Raw genomic sequence first — 18,990 nt, 5'->3', positions numbered from 1 at the left:
CGGCGGCAATGCCGGTGGGAAGGGGCCTTACGCCGGAAGAAATCAGTCCGTTTCCTTATGTGCAACGATTCCGCTGTCTCGGCATAGACTTTACCTCATCTGTAAAACATACTGCAGCAGTTAACTACCGACGTATTTTACAGACAACACGTACCATGGTCCGACAACATCTCCTACGGCGCCTTGATCCTTTGCAGCGAGTCGAGTACCTGAACACTTATGTGGTTTCTCGAATGGTGCATATTTCGCAGATCCTGCCCCTACCACTTACGCTTGGACGTCGACTTCAATCAGCACTAGGCTATTTCGTGATGATTGGATCGCCCCTCAAGGTGCGATACGAAACGCTCACTCTCCCTACGGACAAGGGGGGACTCGGACTTACGAATGTTCACTGCCGTGCGACGGCGCTCCTTCTAGCCACAATGTATAAGCAATGGCGTAGCGGGCGTGATTCCCTTACATCCCGCCTACTGGATCTCCTGGTTCCAGCGTCCCTCACACCTCCGGTGGCGGTGGGCAACATTACGCCACATTTTGCGCATGTCTCAACATTTATCGTGGAACTTAGTTATATCAGAGACGAGCTTCTGCGCACGAGACCGCCATGCGCGAAGGATTTTTATGTTTGGCTGCTACGACGGATAAGTTGTAATGTAATTGAACTGAAACACCCCAGGTTGCATTGGCCGAAGATTTGGAGACATGTGCACCAAAAATTCTTTCCTACCTTCGTTCGGGCACTGTGGTTCTCTGTCGCCTGTGGCAAGTTCAACACCCACCAACGGCTCCATGCAATTGGACTAGTGGACACTCCACTATGCCCGAAATGTCACCAAGTGGATGACGACCATCACCGCTTAACTTGTATCGCGGTGGAGGACGTCTGGCTCCTAGGAAGACAGATGGTGGCTTGCTACCTCCGTGTGACCCCGCAACATATTACACCTGCTTCCTTCTTACATCCGGAGAGTGACTACTTTCCGGCGACTAAATCACAGTCGATCATCTGGATCAAAGGTTGGACGATCGCGTACCTCTATGGGGATACTGCCACGTCGCGACTTGACTTTTGGTATTTCTTGCAGCAAGCCCACAGTGAGGTTCATAGATGGTCACACTATCGGGAAACCTTTGCCAATTATCTTCAGGCAGTCTTCCTTGACCCCCCACGCAGTTGGAATGTGCCGGGTGCAGTCGGTGTGCACATTTGACAGCTGATGATGAACCTCACGCTTTTCTCACCACTCACTACGTAATGCACATACTATATGATGAAATGGTATATATGTTCCTTTTAACAGAGTGATCCTTATTGAAAATAAATAAATAAATAAATAACAACAACATCCCTGTTCCTTTCAATTTGTGATTTGTTTTAAAATCTTTTGTTTTCTTTCTTTTTGGCAGAGGATGCATTTCATTTAGTATTTGTAAAAAAAAAAAAAATTAAAAAAAAAGAGTGGTTAGCGTTCAAGTCCCGTAATCACCGGGTCGCTGGATCGACTCCCACTAGTCAGTTTTTTTTAAAATTTCTAAAACAGTCATGTTCTTTCTATTAAAAAAAAAAAGTGGTCAGCGCGACAGACTGTCAATAAAAAAAAAAAAAAAAAGTGGTTAAAGCGACCGTTCACATAAAGCGAGAAATCCGGGTTCGATCCTGGTTCGGGACAAATTTTCAACTTCCGCTACTGAATTATTTCAATGCCCAGTTGCAGCTGACGTCGGTATCCTCCTAGAAATATTGATATTTACTGCCGCTGTATCAAAATCATTGGTGTCTGTTCTGTCGAACATGTCTTGCAAGTCTCCGTTCATAATTTGTGCTCAGCAGACCTTCCGTTCCATCTTGACAAGTTTTCTATCTTTTACGGAGGGTGGCAATGTCACAAGCAAATCATGCCGTTGATACCCTTCTGTCCTGAAGTTTAACCCGGAACTTAAAGCTTTTGTTCAGTCGGATCTGTATCTGACAGTAAATTGATGACTCTAAACTCTTAAGGTTCTTATTGACTAGGGAATCGATTAATGATGCCATCAGATAGTTCATAGGTCTAAGTTGCAGCACTGAAGTGCGCACATACCTACACATGACATAATGTCCACAGACCGCAGCTGTCACGATTCCCCTAGCAAACAAAACAGTCGTGTATATGCTCGAAATTTCACTCCACGAGCAAAAACATCTCTGTCAACATACTCGTTTGTTTCCGCAGAGTTGTGTGAGCGGGGCTCCACCATGACTAATTCGTAAACAGTACACTATACTCTGCTCCTGCATCCAATGATATTTACCGTGCCACGCGCAAACTTTGCGCAAGAAGAATTAATCTGTCGGTCACCGACCATACGTATCTAAATTTGAAACCGATCTTACACTTTCTGGCGTGACTTCCTCAATGTCTCTGCCATGTATATCCTGTGCTGGATGGGTGATAACCACGATATTCAAGCAACTGGTTACAGCTATAGCCCGTCGAACAGAAGACTGTAGCTCTGCTAGGAATCACGAAGGAATTAATCACGAAATAATTATCTGCAACAACGTGGAATCATTGTAGCGGCTCCTACATAGGAAAAATTACGTACACAAATAAGAACTTCGCTTCGAGCAGCTGAGATTCACATCATGAAGAGAAACTAAGTGTCTTCTAGTTAGACCAGAACAATTCCTCCGAGAATTCGTAAGAAAACAATTCAATTGAACAAACATCTTTTCTGATTTGAATGCGGAGTCTTCCGTGGGTAGCTTCAATTAAAAATAATCTTTTTGTGCAATAAGATGAATTATTCTGTAAAAATAAAAACTGTTAAAAACAGCGGACATTTCGGTCGAGTTTTTTTTTCAAGCAATTTCGGCTGCAGTTACGCAAATTGTTTTTGCTGACAAGAGGATATGGTTACAATTAGCTTTGTGTGTGCGCTGTTTTAAATAACGACTGGGCAAGTGTAACTCGGATTTTAAAATTTTTTGCGGCGACTGAATCCCTTTCTAAATCGTCGCGGCAAAGGTTTAAATTGTTTATCAGAGTGGCTGGTTCTTCCCCCACACATTTTGTTAGTGACCAGAGCAGTATTCATTGAAAAAACTGTTTTAGTTCTCTTATCTGATAATCGCACGTTTAATGAAAACACGAATATATTCTATCTCCCGACAACTACAGATTTTATGAAATTTTGTGTGTGTGTGTGTGTGTGTGTGTGTGTGTGTGTGTGTGTGTGTGTGTGTGTGTGAGCGCCCGCGTGTTCGTGTTCATAAGCCATCCACTAGCCTATTTTCGTATTCCAATTTAAGATCAACTAGATTCTTTAAATGTTTTGAACTCAATCCCCGTAAAGGAATGTTCACGCTTGTAACTTTGTAGTTAAACACTCGAGCGAGCTATGTGGCGAAATGGTTAAGAAAATGCATTCAATTTCTGGTAAATCAGTGTTGAAATTCCCGTTCGACTATGCAGATTTGTATAAAACTTGACATGGTCTAGTACACGGAGTTGGCGACTTTAATTTTAAATGTAAAATTTATTTATGGTGATCGGACATTAGTAAGTAATATCTGGTATAGGCCGCTCAGGCTAGCATCTTCAGATCACTGAAATATTGTTACCGTGAGTAGCTCAAAATAGGTTGCTGTCAGTTGCACTCAATATACAAACTTTATTTGTGCACACACAATATTACACAAGAATGCAAAACACTCAAGGTTTTAATCGATCTCCTTTGTTAACTTTAGATTGGCTGAAGGCCACATTCAAAAGCCAAGACACAAGGCCTAAGCAAGAAATTGACATACAAGGTTGTTCTGGAGGGGAGAAAAAAAAAAAAAAAAAAAAAAAAAAAAAGTGGTCAGCGCGACGGAATGCCGCTCAAAGGGGCCTGGGATCGATTCTCGGTTGGGTCGGGTATTTTTCTCCGCTCAGGCACTAGGTGTTGTGTTGTCCTCGTCATCGTGTTGTGTTGTCTTCATCCTCATCTCATTCACCGGGGTGGCGACACGAAGAGGATCCGGCCACCTCTTAAACTAACCTTGCCACATCCAAACATTACTATGCCGACCCTGCGAAAGTGCGGGACGAAGGCACAGGGGAAGAGAGAGATTACAATCTACTCAGGGGTTATGATATATAGAAAAGCAGCACTTGCAATTATCTGCCGTAAAAAGTTTGCCACATTTCAGATAAGACGATGTAAATACAGAATTTTGAGACACACAACAGCCGAGTTAGCGTCCTCAAAAATTATTTCTTCTACCACACAAGTCACAGTATTTCAGTTTTTTGAAGAGTGTAAATTACAAACACATTATTTTTTTCTTACACAGTTTGAGTCCATGAGGAACAATTTATTACATCTTTCGTCAATGTACTCGACAACGATCTTTGCAGTCAATGGTGTAATGGAAAATACCTCTATGTTGGTTTCAAGTAATTCCCCCATTTTCGTTGGGCGAACTCTCAGGTGCAGTTTCAATAGATTTGTGAGGCTTTCAAACGTAAGAGCAAGAGAATGCCCCAGCCGCAAAAAAGGCGGGCTGAGCTCCAAAAGGTCCGAGAACCAGCGATGCATAAGGGATACGATTTACTACATCGTACTGCTATCGAAAGTGTTATCCCTTGCAACATTATGGGGTTATTTTTCTTCGTAACAAGGCAGAGATCGCCGTTAAGAAAACGGGAAGAGGTAACCAAAGATGTATTTCATTTTGCTGTATCCCTCCTCTGTTCCGAGTTAATCACTACTAGAACTAAAAAAATATTTTCTTAGTTGACCTTTTTATACCTTGCCATGACCTTGTATAAAGTACTATACGTAAAATTTGCCGCTGTTTTCAGATCTTAAATCAAATATTAGGGTTCTCATAAAAATAGTCAGCTTACCCTTCAAATCAAATTGAAAATCACGTTCAAGGTCACGGCCATTAGTAGCAAAGAGTGACCCTCTTTGCCACCTACATCTTTTACCTGAAACATTTTGTGCACCTAACCTCTATCCATTGTGAATTAGAATGATCCACCCTATATATACACTACTTACCATTAAAATTGCTACACCAAGAAGAAATGCAGATGATAAACGGGTATTCATTGGACAAATATATTATATTACAACTGACATGTCCGTTCACCGCGATGACGCCAAACATGGATGCGACCATCATGATGCTATAAACAGAACCTGGATTCATCCGAAAAAATGACGTTTTGCCATTCGTGCACCGAGGTTCGTCGTTAAGTACACCATCTTTCCTCATGTAGGTGTCGCCACCGGCGCCAACTTTGTTTGAATGCTCTGAAAAGCTAATCATTTGCATATCACAGCATCTTCTTCCTGTGGGTTAAATTTCGTGTCTGTAGCACGTCATCTTCGTGGTGTAGCAATTTTAATGGCCAGTAATGTACATATATAATATTGAAAGCTCATAGAAGCTTTTTGCAGGTGATGCTGTTGTCTGTGGGAAGGTTGCAACGCAGGAATATTGATGTTGTATCGAAAGGCAGGAAGATTTGCAGAATATCGATTACCGGTGTAGGGCTTCGCATTAGAGCCTGAAAGTAAATAAATGTAACGTGCTGTGCCTAAATAGAAGATCCATCAATGATAAGTTCCACTGCCGGTGATGACTCACTCGAAAGGGTAAAATATCAACGAATAATCGATTGACCAACAGCTATATAAAACATATTATAGGAAAAGCATATGCCACGCTGTCACTGAAAGAATCCTAAGAAAATGTAATGCCTGTATGAAAGAAGTAGATTGCAAAACACTCATTCGGCCGATTCTTGAGTAATGCCCATCAGTCTAGGTGCTTTCCAGCGTGGATTAATGGCAGACGTAGAGGAGATATCCACCGACAAGCGGCGAGTTTCGTCTCGTGTCAGTTTAGTAAGTAAGGCCTAGTTTACACAACGACTCTTGGTTGACGCATTTGCACTACTGGACACTACACATGCTCAGAGCGCGATTGCGCAACTCATTGGTGAAACTAAACACATTCGGCTTGTTCCAACTGACATGATCGTACGGTATTGATTGCCGGGAGTCCCCACCTAGGGAAGCCTTTTCAGTTGACACCACACTGGGCGATTTGCGTATCGATGATGATGAAATGATGACGAGGACAACACAACGCCCAATCTCTCAGCGGAGAAAATTTCCGACCCGGTCGGGAATCGAACCCAGGCCTGTTGCATGGTTGTCAGACGCGCAGACCACGCGGACGTGTTCCATTTCTGGCGACACTACAGTAGGAGTCACGAGCGATGGGCAGTTGAGTTTCAGCTTCTACGCACCTACGTCACGCATACTCCGATAGCCAATGAGCATGTAGTAGTGTTCTGAGCGCTATTCTGTGCATGTCGTAGCCAGTGCGAGAATTACACGTGATCGTAGCGAGTTATTAACTAAAGTTTTGTTCTGTTTATTGTGAGCCTCATGGCTGATGGTGGTGGCGAGCGGCAACACTATTCAAGCGAGAAGCATAATCTGCTGGGTATATACTGTCATAAAGAGCAAAGCGCCTATATGGGCGTATCGTAACTGTCACTTGGAACAGGCAACAATGCAATCCTCCTCTGTGCCACGACCTTTGCGAAACGCCATTATTCGTGGATCGGACTCCATAGTTGCACAAGTCTTGAGGTAAGGTGTGTCGGTAGAGTGTAAACAAACTGAACTGTGAAGTGGGGAACGGGGGAAAAATGTTCCCTTTTTGGATGTGTATGCTATGCATAGCTGTTTGTGGGATTTCAATGATGCTGGCTACAAAAACAAGCAGTCACATGTTGCTACGCTTGAGACCGTCATACACTTTCTGAACAACATGGATAGGTTGACACTGTCTGAGGTGTAGAGCAAAACTCATTAAGTCAGAAGTACATATAAAACTGAATTGAGGAAAATAAAGACAAGCAGAACATCTGCCTGTCGAACAGCCCACTCCTACAAAACTACAATCCCATGATTCCCGTCGGCTGATTCTTTTTTAAGGAAAATTGCTGATAGGAGGAAGTGCTATACAAACCTGAAAACCTGAATACTATATTCAATATTCATTTATTTAAAAGTCACAGTAATGCTTCCCATTCAGAAATTGCAGTACATACGATTAAACTTTGATTGTTCCCACAGTACAGATCTGTCTTCAAGAAAGTAGTTTACTAACATACTCTCTTTATGCAACTTTTATTTGCACTTTTTCTTCTTCCCTGTTGACAAACTCCATTATCGACATGCTCCTGGTGTATTAGCTGAGGCTGTGCGTTTTGTGGGGAGCTGTTTAACTCTGCCGGTTATGTGCTGTACATGTAGATAATTTTGTCAACTATTTCTAGGAGTAGTAGTATTGGATATTCATGATGAGCTATCTTCTTTCTTTGAAACACACTGGACCATGCGTTATAAAAGGCTATTAGATATTGTATAAATGTAAATGCGTCATGAACTAAAACTGCGCCGGCCGGGGTGGCCGAGCGGTTCTAGGCGCTACAGTCTGGAACCGCGCGACCGCTACGGTCGCAGGTTCGAATCCTGCCTCTGCTATGGATGTGTGTGACGTCCTTAGGTTAGTTGGGATTAAGTAGTTCTAAGTTTTAGGGGACTGATGACCTCAGATGTTAAGTCCTATAGTGCTCAGAGCCATTTGAACCATTTTCCTAAACTGCACCTTCTATTTGGGTGAGAATTCTGGACTGCATACAATGTGATTTATAATTTCGCTTCGGCGACAATGTTTCACGCAATACAACAGTTTTCTTCGTTACTGCAGTATTAACTCTATTTAAAAGAAACGTGAACAGTTCTGGTGGCACTGTAAGGTAAGTGAAATAGGGTCTCACATTACAGTTTCTTTCTGCAAGGTCGCTGAGCAACCAAGCTGTCTTCTTTTCTTTACTTAGTCACGAACTTAAATACGTTTTTCATATCTTCTCTTGTGCAGCGATGTCACGCGAAAAGTCATTAACTCCGCCACAACTCGTGCAGCTGCCAAAACTTTCATTTTAGACATTTAGACTGCGGCACTCACAAAACAACAGAACTGACGTGTACACCGGTGTCGTCGTGTCTGCAGTCATTTGAGAACGACTCGTTTCACACAAAGCGTGGCGCAGTCCAACGACGTCGTGTAAACCAGCCTTAACAGTCATCAAACTCCAGTGCCAGATGTCTCATTGGTGTAATTTCGAACGTATATGTTCCAAGAAGACATGGGCAAAAAATTACTCCCTTCCACGTAGGATACGTCTCCAGAAATGACGGAAAAAAAGATAACAACAATTAGGGATCGTACGGAGTTTTATCAACGATCGTTCTTTCCACGTACCATTCGCGGATGAAACGGGGAAGGGGGGGGGGGGGGGGGGTTGGAAACGTTAATTTTGCGAGAAGCACCCTCAGCCACACGCTGTCAGGCGGCTTACGGGGTAAAAGTTTAGATGCAGATGGAAGTAATGGAAGTATAGCACCACACCAGCTCTGAGCGAAAACGGACGACAGGTGCACTCTGCCTGAAAATATTATTAGTTACCGGTAGTTAGTTAGTTACGTGTTCCATTGATCAATAGCACGGAGAAACCGTTATGATGTGGAACGTGTCAAATGCACAAGAAATGCACACAGAAAACAAGTTTTTTTCTACATTGTAGTGTTATACCTAAATATTTCTGTTACCTATCCCATTTCCTTAAATGGCACAAAATGCGTATATTATAGCTCCAGATTTATTTACTCATATTCAAGAATTCATCTATGGTATAGAAGAAGTTGTCAAGGAGGTATTATTTCAATTTGTTTTTGAAACTATTACTGCTGTCTGTCAGACATTTTATTTCATCTGGTAATTTATCAAGAAGTTTTATAGCAGCATATTTTACCCCTTTCTGTGCCAAGGATAGGTTAAATAAAGGATGGTGTAGGTCTTTCTTTTTCCTGGTATTGTAATCATGAATGTAGTACTGTGAAGCAGTTGTAAGAACTCCTAACCTTTTAAACAGATGCCTTCAAGATGTGCGACTACGAACCCCACACATTATTGTAACTAGTTTCTTTTGAGCAGTGAATACCTTTTGCCTAAGTGTTGAGTTGCCCCAGAATATTATTCCGTATGACATTAGGGAGTTGAAGTATGCAAAGTATGTTAGCTTACTAATTTCTGCATCCTCAAAATTGGCAATTATTCTGATTGCAAAAGTTGCTGAACCTAGTCGCTTTAGGAGATCCAAATATGACTTTTCCAATTAAGTGTCTCATCTATATGTACACCCAAAAACTTAGTATGCTCTTCCCTGGCTATTCACTTCTTTTGATGTATCATGTTTATTGAAGGAATTATACTTTTTGCGGCAGAAAATGGGATGTACTGTGATTTTTCAAAGTTCAGAGCAAGCCCATTCGCAGAAAACCAAGTAATAACTTTTCCAAAGACCTTGTTTGTATCCTTTTATATTGGACATTCTTTTACTGGATTAATAATTATGTTTGTATCATCAGCAAACAGTGTCAGTTCAGCATCTTGTTTCACATAAGAAGGGAGGTCATTTGCATATATCAAGAACAGGAAGGGACCCATGATCGAACCTTGTGGAACACCTAATGTAATTTCACCCCAGTTAGATGAAGTGGCAAACTCCTTTGAATCATTTGAAGCATATGAAGAGACTTTTTGTATCCTGTTCTGTAGATATTACTTAAACCACTCATATGCTGTTCCATTTATACCATAGAATTGTAATTTCTCTAACATAATGTCATGGTTCACACAATCAAATGCTTTGGATAAGTCACAGAATATTCCTACTGGTGACATTTTACTATTTAAAGACTCTATTGTATGTTTCAGTCTCAGTGGAACAGCATTTCTGAAATCTGAACTGTGATTTACTAAGTATCCCATCACTGTTGAGATGGCTAACCACTCTTGAGACATTACTTTCTCAAAAATTTTTGAAAATGCTGTAAGCAAGGATACTGGCCAGTAATTATTGACATCTGTGGTTTTCCCCTTTTTGTTGAGAGGCCTGACAATGGCATATTTTCACCTGTCTCGAAAAATACCCTGAGTCAGTGATGCATTACGTATGTGACTCAAAACATCAGCTCCGGAAAACATACACTGAGACGATATGACTCATGGCGTGGCGAAAGGCAGATATACAGGTTCACAAGGTACAAAAGGGCAGTGCACTGCCGGAGCTGTCATTTGCACTCATGTGAAAACGTTTCCCACGTCATTATGGTCGTACGACAGGAATTAACAGGCTTTGAACGCGGCACGGTAGTTGGAGCTAAATGCATGGGACATTTCATTTCAGAAATCGTTAGAGAACTCAATATTTCGAGATCTACAGAGTCAAGAGTTTGCCGAGAATACCACATTTCAGGCATTAACTCTCTCCGTGTACACCGTAGTGGCCGACGGTCTTCACTTAACGACTGAGAGCAGTGGCGCCTGTGTAGAGTGGTCAGTGCTAACGGACAGGGAACACTGCGGCAAATGACCCCAGAAATCAATGTGGGACGTACGACGAACGTATCCGTTGGGAGAGTGCGGCGAAATTTGGCGTTAATGGGCTATGGCAGCAGACGACCGAAGCCAAAGCCTTTGCTAATAATATGACATCGCTTGCAGTGCCTGTCCTGGGCTCGTGATCACGTCGGTTGGACCCTAGACTACTGAAAAACGGTGACGTGGTCAGTTAAGTTCCTATTTCAGTTGGTAAAAGCTGATGATAGGGTTCGAGTTTGGCGCTGACCTCACGAAACCATGGGCCCAATTTGTTAACAAGGTACTGAGCAAGACGTTGCTGGCTCCATAATGGTATGGGCTGTGTTTATGTGGAATGGAGTGAGCCCCCTGGTCCAACTGAATCGATTGTTGACTGTAAACGCTTATGTTCTGCTACTTGCTCCCAAACAAAGACTGAATTTTTATGGATGACAAGGCACTATGTTAAGGGCCTCAATTGTTCGTGATTGGTTTGAAGAACATTTTGGACAATTTGAGCGAATAATCTGGTCATCCAGATCGCCCGACATGAATCCCATCGAACATTTATGGCACTCAGTCGGAAGGACAGTTCGCACACAAAAGATCGCAATTATGGATGGCTGTAGAGATAGCATTGCTCAATATTTTTCCTTGGGACTCCTGACGACTTGCTGAGTCCAGGACACGACCAGTTGCTGCACTATACCTAGTGTTTCGATGACTGTATATTACAGGATTGTTTACTATAGTGAAGGTATTTTCACAGAAGCAAAGGTAATGGGGTAACTAAATCATAAATAATTATTATGTGACGGTCTCTTACACCAAAACACTAAAAGTATGTTCCTGAACTACCTCCGATACTTTGTCGGTGGCGTTCGTGTTCACAATATACTCACATATAAATGTTCCTGACTAACCACTGCCGCAGTTGTTTCAAACATAATGGATAATATGGTTCTAGGCGCTACAGTCTGGAACCGCGCGACCGCTACTGTCGCAGGTTCGAATCCTGCCTCGGGCATGGATATGTGTGGTGTCCTTAGGTTAGTTAGGTTTAAGTAGTTCTAGGTTCTAGGGGGCTGATGACCACAGATGTTAAGTCCCATAGTGCTCAGAGCCATTTGAACCATTTTTTAATGGATAGTACTGCGGTGTTTAGAATGTTGCCATTCGTACAGTACTATTGAAGTTTTCCACAGGTAAAGGTAAATGTGTCACCAACCAGAAAACTGATTTCAACACTACACTGCTCCACTAGGCATCGTCCTATTGGAGGTGACATGCCGTTGTCTCCATCTGCTCTTAGAAAGGACTCACTCAGCGATTTACAGTGGGAACTGCAGATTAACGTGGATTCTGAATCACGATGCAATTTGGTATTTTTCACTTAAAGAAAGATTTCCAGAGGTGAATGAAGTGAAAAGTGATGTATAAAAATCCTAGGATTGCCCAGGGATCAGACCTGAGACTTTTGGATCAGTATTCTTGCACTTTACAACTTTTTTGTTAATGTATTTTTTTCATTGTGTTCACTTTCCCTACGAGTGTCTCGAGTCCCGTGCCGCAAGTCTGCAAGTCTCAAGACGCTACATTCACGGATACAAGGGCAACTGGGACAAATGAGCCACCAATCCACTTGCTCATAAAAGACGTTGAATGTACTCATATACTGTACCATTCAAAAAAACTACAGCTTCCTCATCTGACGTCTAAATGGCCAAACCCAGAGCTGTATGACATTCATTTTAAAACATCAAAAGTCGTTCCGACTAGAGTTGTAAAACTACTGAAGGCTATCGTAGATTATTCTAAGTGTAGACTCCGCTAGTTTTGCTAGTAGCTTTGGTCAGTTAAGATCGTAACCGCGTTACCTGTACATTAGGTGGCCGGCCGCTGTGACCAAGCGGTTCTAGGTGCTACAGTCTGGAACAGCGCGACCGCTACGGTGGCAGGTTTGAATCCTACCTCGGGCATGGATGTGTGTGATGTCCTTAGGTTAGTTAGGTTTAAGTAGTTCTAAGTTCTAGGGGACTGATGACCTCAGATGTTAAGTCCCATAGTGCTCAGAGCTATTTGAACCATTTTGTTCATTAGGTGTGTTGCATACATATCAAGTGTTACCCCATTTTGTTCGCTTTGTATGCGTATGCGAGCAGTGTTTTACTAGATCCCCCTAGAAACTGGACGTGGTGAACCATCTAGGAATCATCCGAGGATGTGGTAAGGGCCACATAACTTGCAGCACATGTTTGTTCTACGTAGTTTCCCTCTGTCTGTTACCGATTTATGGTTAGTGCTAGAAACGCATTATCTTCACAAAAAAAGTAAAATAAAAAAACGCAAAACATAAATATATCAAACATCCTTTCAATACTTTGTCGAGCTTACACAAAATATGTATCTGTTACTTATAAGCAGTTTTCGAATTTATCAATAATGACAGGGAACGCTTGGCTTTGATCAGATGAAGAACTTTTTATTGAGTACAAAACAATAATTATGTAGACTGTTTATGTATGTGCATGTAAACTGTACTCGTATCAAATTTATTAGCTTTAGATACCGGGTGATCAAAAAGTCAGAATAAATTTGAAAACTTAATAAACCACGGAATAATGTAGATAGAAAGGTAAGAATTGACACACATGCTTGGAATGACATGGGGTTTTATTAGAAAAAAAAGTATTGCTAGACACGTGAAATATCTCTTGCGCGCGTCGTTTGGTGATGATCGTGTGCTCAGCCGCCACTTTCGTCATGCTTGGCCTCCTAGGTCCCCTGACCTCAGTCCGTGCGATTATTGGCTTAGGGGTTACCTGAAGTCGCAAGTGTATCGTGATCGACCGACGTCTCTAGGGATGCTGAAAGACAACATCCGACGCCAATGCCTCACCATAACTCCGGACATGCTTTACAGTGCTGTTCACAACATTATTTCTCGACTACAGCTATTGTTGAGGAATGACGGTGGAGATATTGAGCATTTTCTGTAAAGAACATCATCTTTGCTTTGTCTTACTTTGTTATGCTAATTATTGCTATTCTGATCAGGTGAAGGGCCATCTGTCGGACATTTTTTGAACTTTTGTATTTTTTTGGTTCTAATAAAACCCCATGTCATTCCACGCATGTGTGTCAATTTGTACCTCTCTATCTACTACTTCCGTGATTTATTCAGTTTTCAAATTTATACTGACTTTTTGATCACCCGGTAGATAAAATCGCAGAAGTTACGCGATAGAATAATTTTTATTATTTATAAAATGCAGTTAATATTGTGTAAGGATACAAAATACTCTATGGACTAGCATTGAGTGATGTGCGGTTCTAGATGTGTGCAAAATAACCAACCAAACGAACAAGCAAACAAAGATAAGTCGACAACTTCCAGTTTCTCTCTCAAACTTTCGCTTATGTTTTTTTCCCCACCAATGCTAACGATACTACCGGAAATGCTACCATTTACTACGCCATTTACGTTCCGTACCAAAACTACCAAACGGTAGACGTAACGTAGCCGGCTTGAAAGGTATTACTACCAAATGGGTTGAGCGCGGCTGGTATATTGCGCCAATGTACAGAACTCAAAGGTGAACGATTTGAATTACGCCACGTCATTCTCGATCGTGCGTTAATTAATTCAGGAATAATAGATTGGTTTTGGCTCCACACTGACCCGCCGTTACATTTCCGCTTCATAAATCTGCCAGACGACAAAGGCAATTTGACGCGCGTCTCTCTAGTGTTTGAATAGCTGTCAAGCCCAATTCACAGCAAGCGCGTCGCTTGTCATATCGATCGAGAAGCCTGTGCTTGACCTGGGATAAATTGATGACGCAGGTATTGCGTCGCTATGACGCATACTCCACATTTCCAGCCTCGACGAGGAGGTGGAGCGATTGCCGAAACACCGCATCCGGTTCCGAGAACTGCCGGAATTGACGTCCACTTCCAGATGATACTGCTTCAGGCACTGACGTCTTTCAGCCTTTGAAGTTAAATTAGCTCTGCGATCGTGACGTAATTCTCTTATAGAAAACTGATTTCTCGAAATCATGCCCCTGGAGTGGACGACATTCCCTCACAATTATTGAGATCCCCCAGAGATCATACTACACAAAACTATTCTACCTGGTATGCACAAAAGCGCAAGATCATTAGACATCAACAAGAATGTAATTATTCAAGATGAATGTAATAATTTCCGGAGAAATGTAGCAGCACGCGCAACAATTTTGACCAAACGATTTATCTTAGAGAACACACTGACGAAAGGGAAACTTACTTTTATAACATTTAAAGATTTGGAGAAAGCCTTTGACAACGTTGACAACTGCAGGGCTGAAATACAAGTAAGTAAGGGTTATCTACAAGTTGCACAGAAACCAGGTTTCAACTATGGAAGTGAATGGATAAGTAATTGGTTATTAAATCTCTATTCTGAGTACGCAATAAAGGAGACCAAGTAGAAAGGGAATTAAAGTAAAGAGAGAAGAAATTAAAAACTTTGCGGTTTTCCAGTGGCATTATAATTCTGTTAGAGACAGCACAGGACTCGGAAGAGAAACTGAACGGAATAGATAATGTCTTGAGAAGAGATTGTAAGATGAACATAAAAAAAAGTAAAACAGAGATAATGAATAGTCGAACTAAATCAGTCGGTGCCGAGGGATATGGATTACGAAACGAGACACTAAAGGAGTAGTTGTCTATTTGAGTAGCAAAAAACTAATGAATGCCGAAGTAAACGGGATGTAAATTTCTTACCGGCAATAGCAAGAATAGCGTTTCTGAAATAGGGAAATTTGTTAACATCAAATATAAGTCGTTGTCTGGAGTATAGGTTTGTACGCAAGTGTATCGTAGGCGATAAATCAGTACAGTAAGAAAGGAACAGAAGCTCTTGAAAAGTGGTGTTGCAGAAGAATGCGGAATATCAGGTAGGTAGATCAAATAACTTATGGTTCAAATGGCTCTGAGCACTATGGGACTTAACTGCTGAGGTCATCAGTCCCCTAGAACTAAGAACTACTTACACCTAACTAACCTAAGGACATCATACACATCCATGCCCGAGGCAGGATTCGAACCTGCGACCGTAGCGGTCACGCAGTTCCAGACTGCAGCGCCTAGAACCGCTCGGCCACTCCGGCCGCCAATAATAACTAATGAAAATATTGAAAGCTGCGTTATCTCTCACGATTTGAGTGCATAGCAAGATATTCTCCGTAGTACGAAATCTTAACCCATGAATGAACAACAACGCGATCTGACTACTTTAATGAAATGAGAGATAGTGTGCAGACTTCTGTAGAGGAACGGAACAACAAAGGGCCTTTAAAATAACGTAAATCAAGATAAGTCGCAATCAAGATCTGCAGGTATTCTAAAACAGGTTATCAGAAATGTAATTGCGCTATCGCAAAGAAAATTATACGCTTAAAAGCAAAATCTCGAAGAATTCATTACTGCAGAAAGTGTCTCCAAGCTCACTGCGACTTGCACTCGCCTTCTTTGGCTGAAAGACGCACATAAAATCGTAAACTAATATGACTGCTGAAGGCAGATCAATAAAAATTATTTCTGCTGAAGACAGTTCTTATTAAACAGGCTGTAGTCATAAGGGAGCTTTTATGAACAAACACATAAACACATGTGCAAATGAGTATATTTCATGAGACGTTTGATTCTCATATTGAATCATCATTCAGAAAACAGTCACGAAAATCCGGGAATAACACATACACATGTTCTCCAGAGGGCCATACTGTTATATAGTTCCACAAATCGACATAGACAGAAAAACAACGGCCTACACTTTCTAACCTCTGTAACACTATTTAGAGAGTGGGAAAGTAATGTGAAAAACGACCGATAATCTCGCATGATTCAATAACAAATAGGTATTGATCCTCGTGTATTCAAACAAAAGCTCGTAGCAAACAAAGAACTAATCTTGCGTTCATGAATACACAGTTGCCAATCACTTCTCGGAATGGACCTGAAAAATCGCGTAATATGGAGTTATACGCCATTGCTGCTCGAGCAGCAATAATCTTGGAAGCTAAAGCTTCGAAACGCCAACCACAATAATACACAAAGTAAACGTGTGTAGTTTAGAAGCCGTCAACAAGCAGCATGATATTCACGGCGTCAGGTGGAGAGGAAGAGCAGAATGCCGTGAGGTGACAGAAGTCATGTGACAGCGATAAGCATATATACAGATGGCGCTAGTATCGCGTACACAGGGTACAAAAGGGCAGTGTTTTCGTAGAGCTGTCATTTGTGCTCAGCTGATTCATATGAAAACGTTTCCGACGTGATTATGGCCGCACGATAGGAATTAACAAATTTCGAACGCGTAACGGTGGTTCGAGCTAGAAGGATGGGACATTCCATTTTGGAAATCGTTAGGCAATTCAATATTCCGAGATCCACAGTGTCAAGTGTGTACCAAGAAAACCATTTTTCAGGCATTACCTCGCACCATGGACAACGCAGTAGCCGACGGCCTTCACTTAATGACCGAAAGCAGCGGTGTTTGCGTAGAGTTGTCAGTGCTCACAGACAGGCAACACTACGCTAAATAATCGCAGAAATCAATGTGGGACGTACGATGAACGTATTTATTAGGACAGCGCGGCGAATCTGTCGTTATTGGGCAGCAGGCGACCGACGCGAGTGCATTTGCTAACCGCCCGACATTGCTTCCTCGTGACCACATCGATTGGACGCTACACGGTCGGAAAACCGTGGCCTGGTCATATGAGTCCCGATCTCAGTGGGTAAGAGCCGGTAGAAGGGTTGAAGTGTGGCGCTGACCCCTCAAAGCCATAGACTCAAGTTGTCACAAGGCACTGGGCAAGCTGGTGATGGCTCCGTAATGATGTGGGCTGTGCTTACATGGAATGGACTGGGTCCTCTGGTCCAACAAAATAGTTGATTGACTGGAAATGTTTATCTTCGGCTACTTGTTCCTAAACAACGATGGAATTTTATGGATGACAATGCACCAAATCACCGGGCCACAACTGTTCGCTATTGGTTTGAGGAACATTCCGGAAAAGTCGAGTGAATGATCTGGCCACCCAGATCGCCCGACATGAATCCCATCGAGGATATATGGGGCATAATGAAAAGGTCAGTTGGTGCACAAAATCCTGCACTGGCAACACCTTCGCAAATCTGGATGGCTATACTCAAGATTTCTGCATGGTATTTCCAACGATTTGTTGAGTCTAATGCCGTAAGGAGTTGTTGCACTACGCCTGGACAAAGAGGTCCGACGCTATATTAGTACGTATCTCATGACTTTTGTCACCTCAGAGTAGATAAATAATTTCTTGCAGGCTATGCTGCACAACCGAACTCGAAACTCGGCACTGAGCAATATAATTGGCTGACTAGGAACCACGTTCAAAGTATTGCTTAAAGACATACTTTTCACTACCACTTTGCTAGACGAAAAATGGACTACAGAATGTTATGCTACGCAACTTCCATGGAGATACATAACGTGAAAATCGTTTATAACAGATGGCTTTCAAAGAAATTTATGGCACATTTTGACTAAAAGAAGGGATCAGTTGGTAGCAGAAATTGTCAGTCTGGTAATGGAACATTAACGGAACAGTGTTAGGAAACAAATTTGCTACGGACCTGCACGAAGTCAGCCGATTTCAACCGGTCACAGAGGGGCAAAGTAAAAGTGTGCGACCTGTACACGTCACTCCACACGTACGCTCCGCAAACATAATATCTTCATACTGCAGTACACCGACTTATGTAAGTCTGTATCATTTTTATTCACTAAGGTTGTTTAGCTCATCACAGCTGCTGATCGGCACGAGGATTAAGCTCGCTGGCGTTGCCAGCACTGAAAGACGAACAAGGAACCATCCATCATCTCTCATGTCCCTGACCAACTTATCGTCGACAGACCATTTGTGTCCGGGGAAATAATCCGATTTGACCCAAATGTCCGGGATTTCTTGCTCTTTCCCCGGCATTGCCAACTTAAGTGACGGCACACCGACTTGCATCTGAAGAAAATGTGGTTAACACACACCTCCTTTTTAAAGTACACTATATTTGCCATTGGCTGTAGAAAATTTTTACTTTCACAATTGCAGTTTCGGCCTTAAGGCCATATGCCAAAAAGAAATAAAGAACAGAGTGTATACTGCAGATTGAATGGCACTATAATGCCATACATACTGTTGTAGTGCATTACAAAAAGGCGGAAATGCACGTCACTTACACTGCGCCTTATAACTGTAAGAATTCAAGAACATTAAACGAGCGCGAGGTTAACCCGCCACGTTAGTCGAGAGCGCTAATGCGCTGCTTCGTGGACTCTGGTAGGCGCACCGGCCCCGGATCGAATCCGCCCGACGGATTAACGACGGCGGTCGGTGTGCCGGCCAGCCTGGCTGTGGTTATTAGGCGGTTTTCCACATCCCCCTAGGTGAACACTGGGCTGGTCCCCACGTCTCGCCTCA

This window comes from Schistocerca serialis, chromosome 8 (genome assembly GCF_023864345.2).
Source record: "Schistocerca serialis cubense isolate TAMUIC-IGC-003099 chromosome 8, iqSchSeri2.2, whole genome shotgun sequence".
NCBI classification, from domain to species: Eukaryota; Metazoa; Arthropoda; class Insecta; order Orthoptera; family Acrididae; genus Schistocerca; species Schistocerca serialis.
This window is presented reverse-complemented; position numbering follows the sequence as displayed.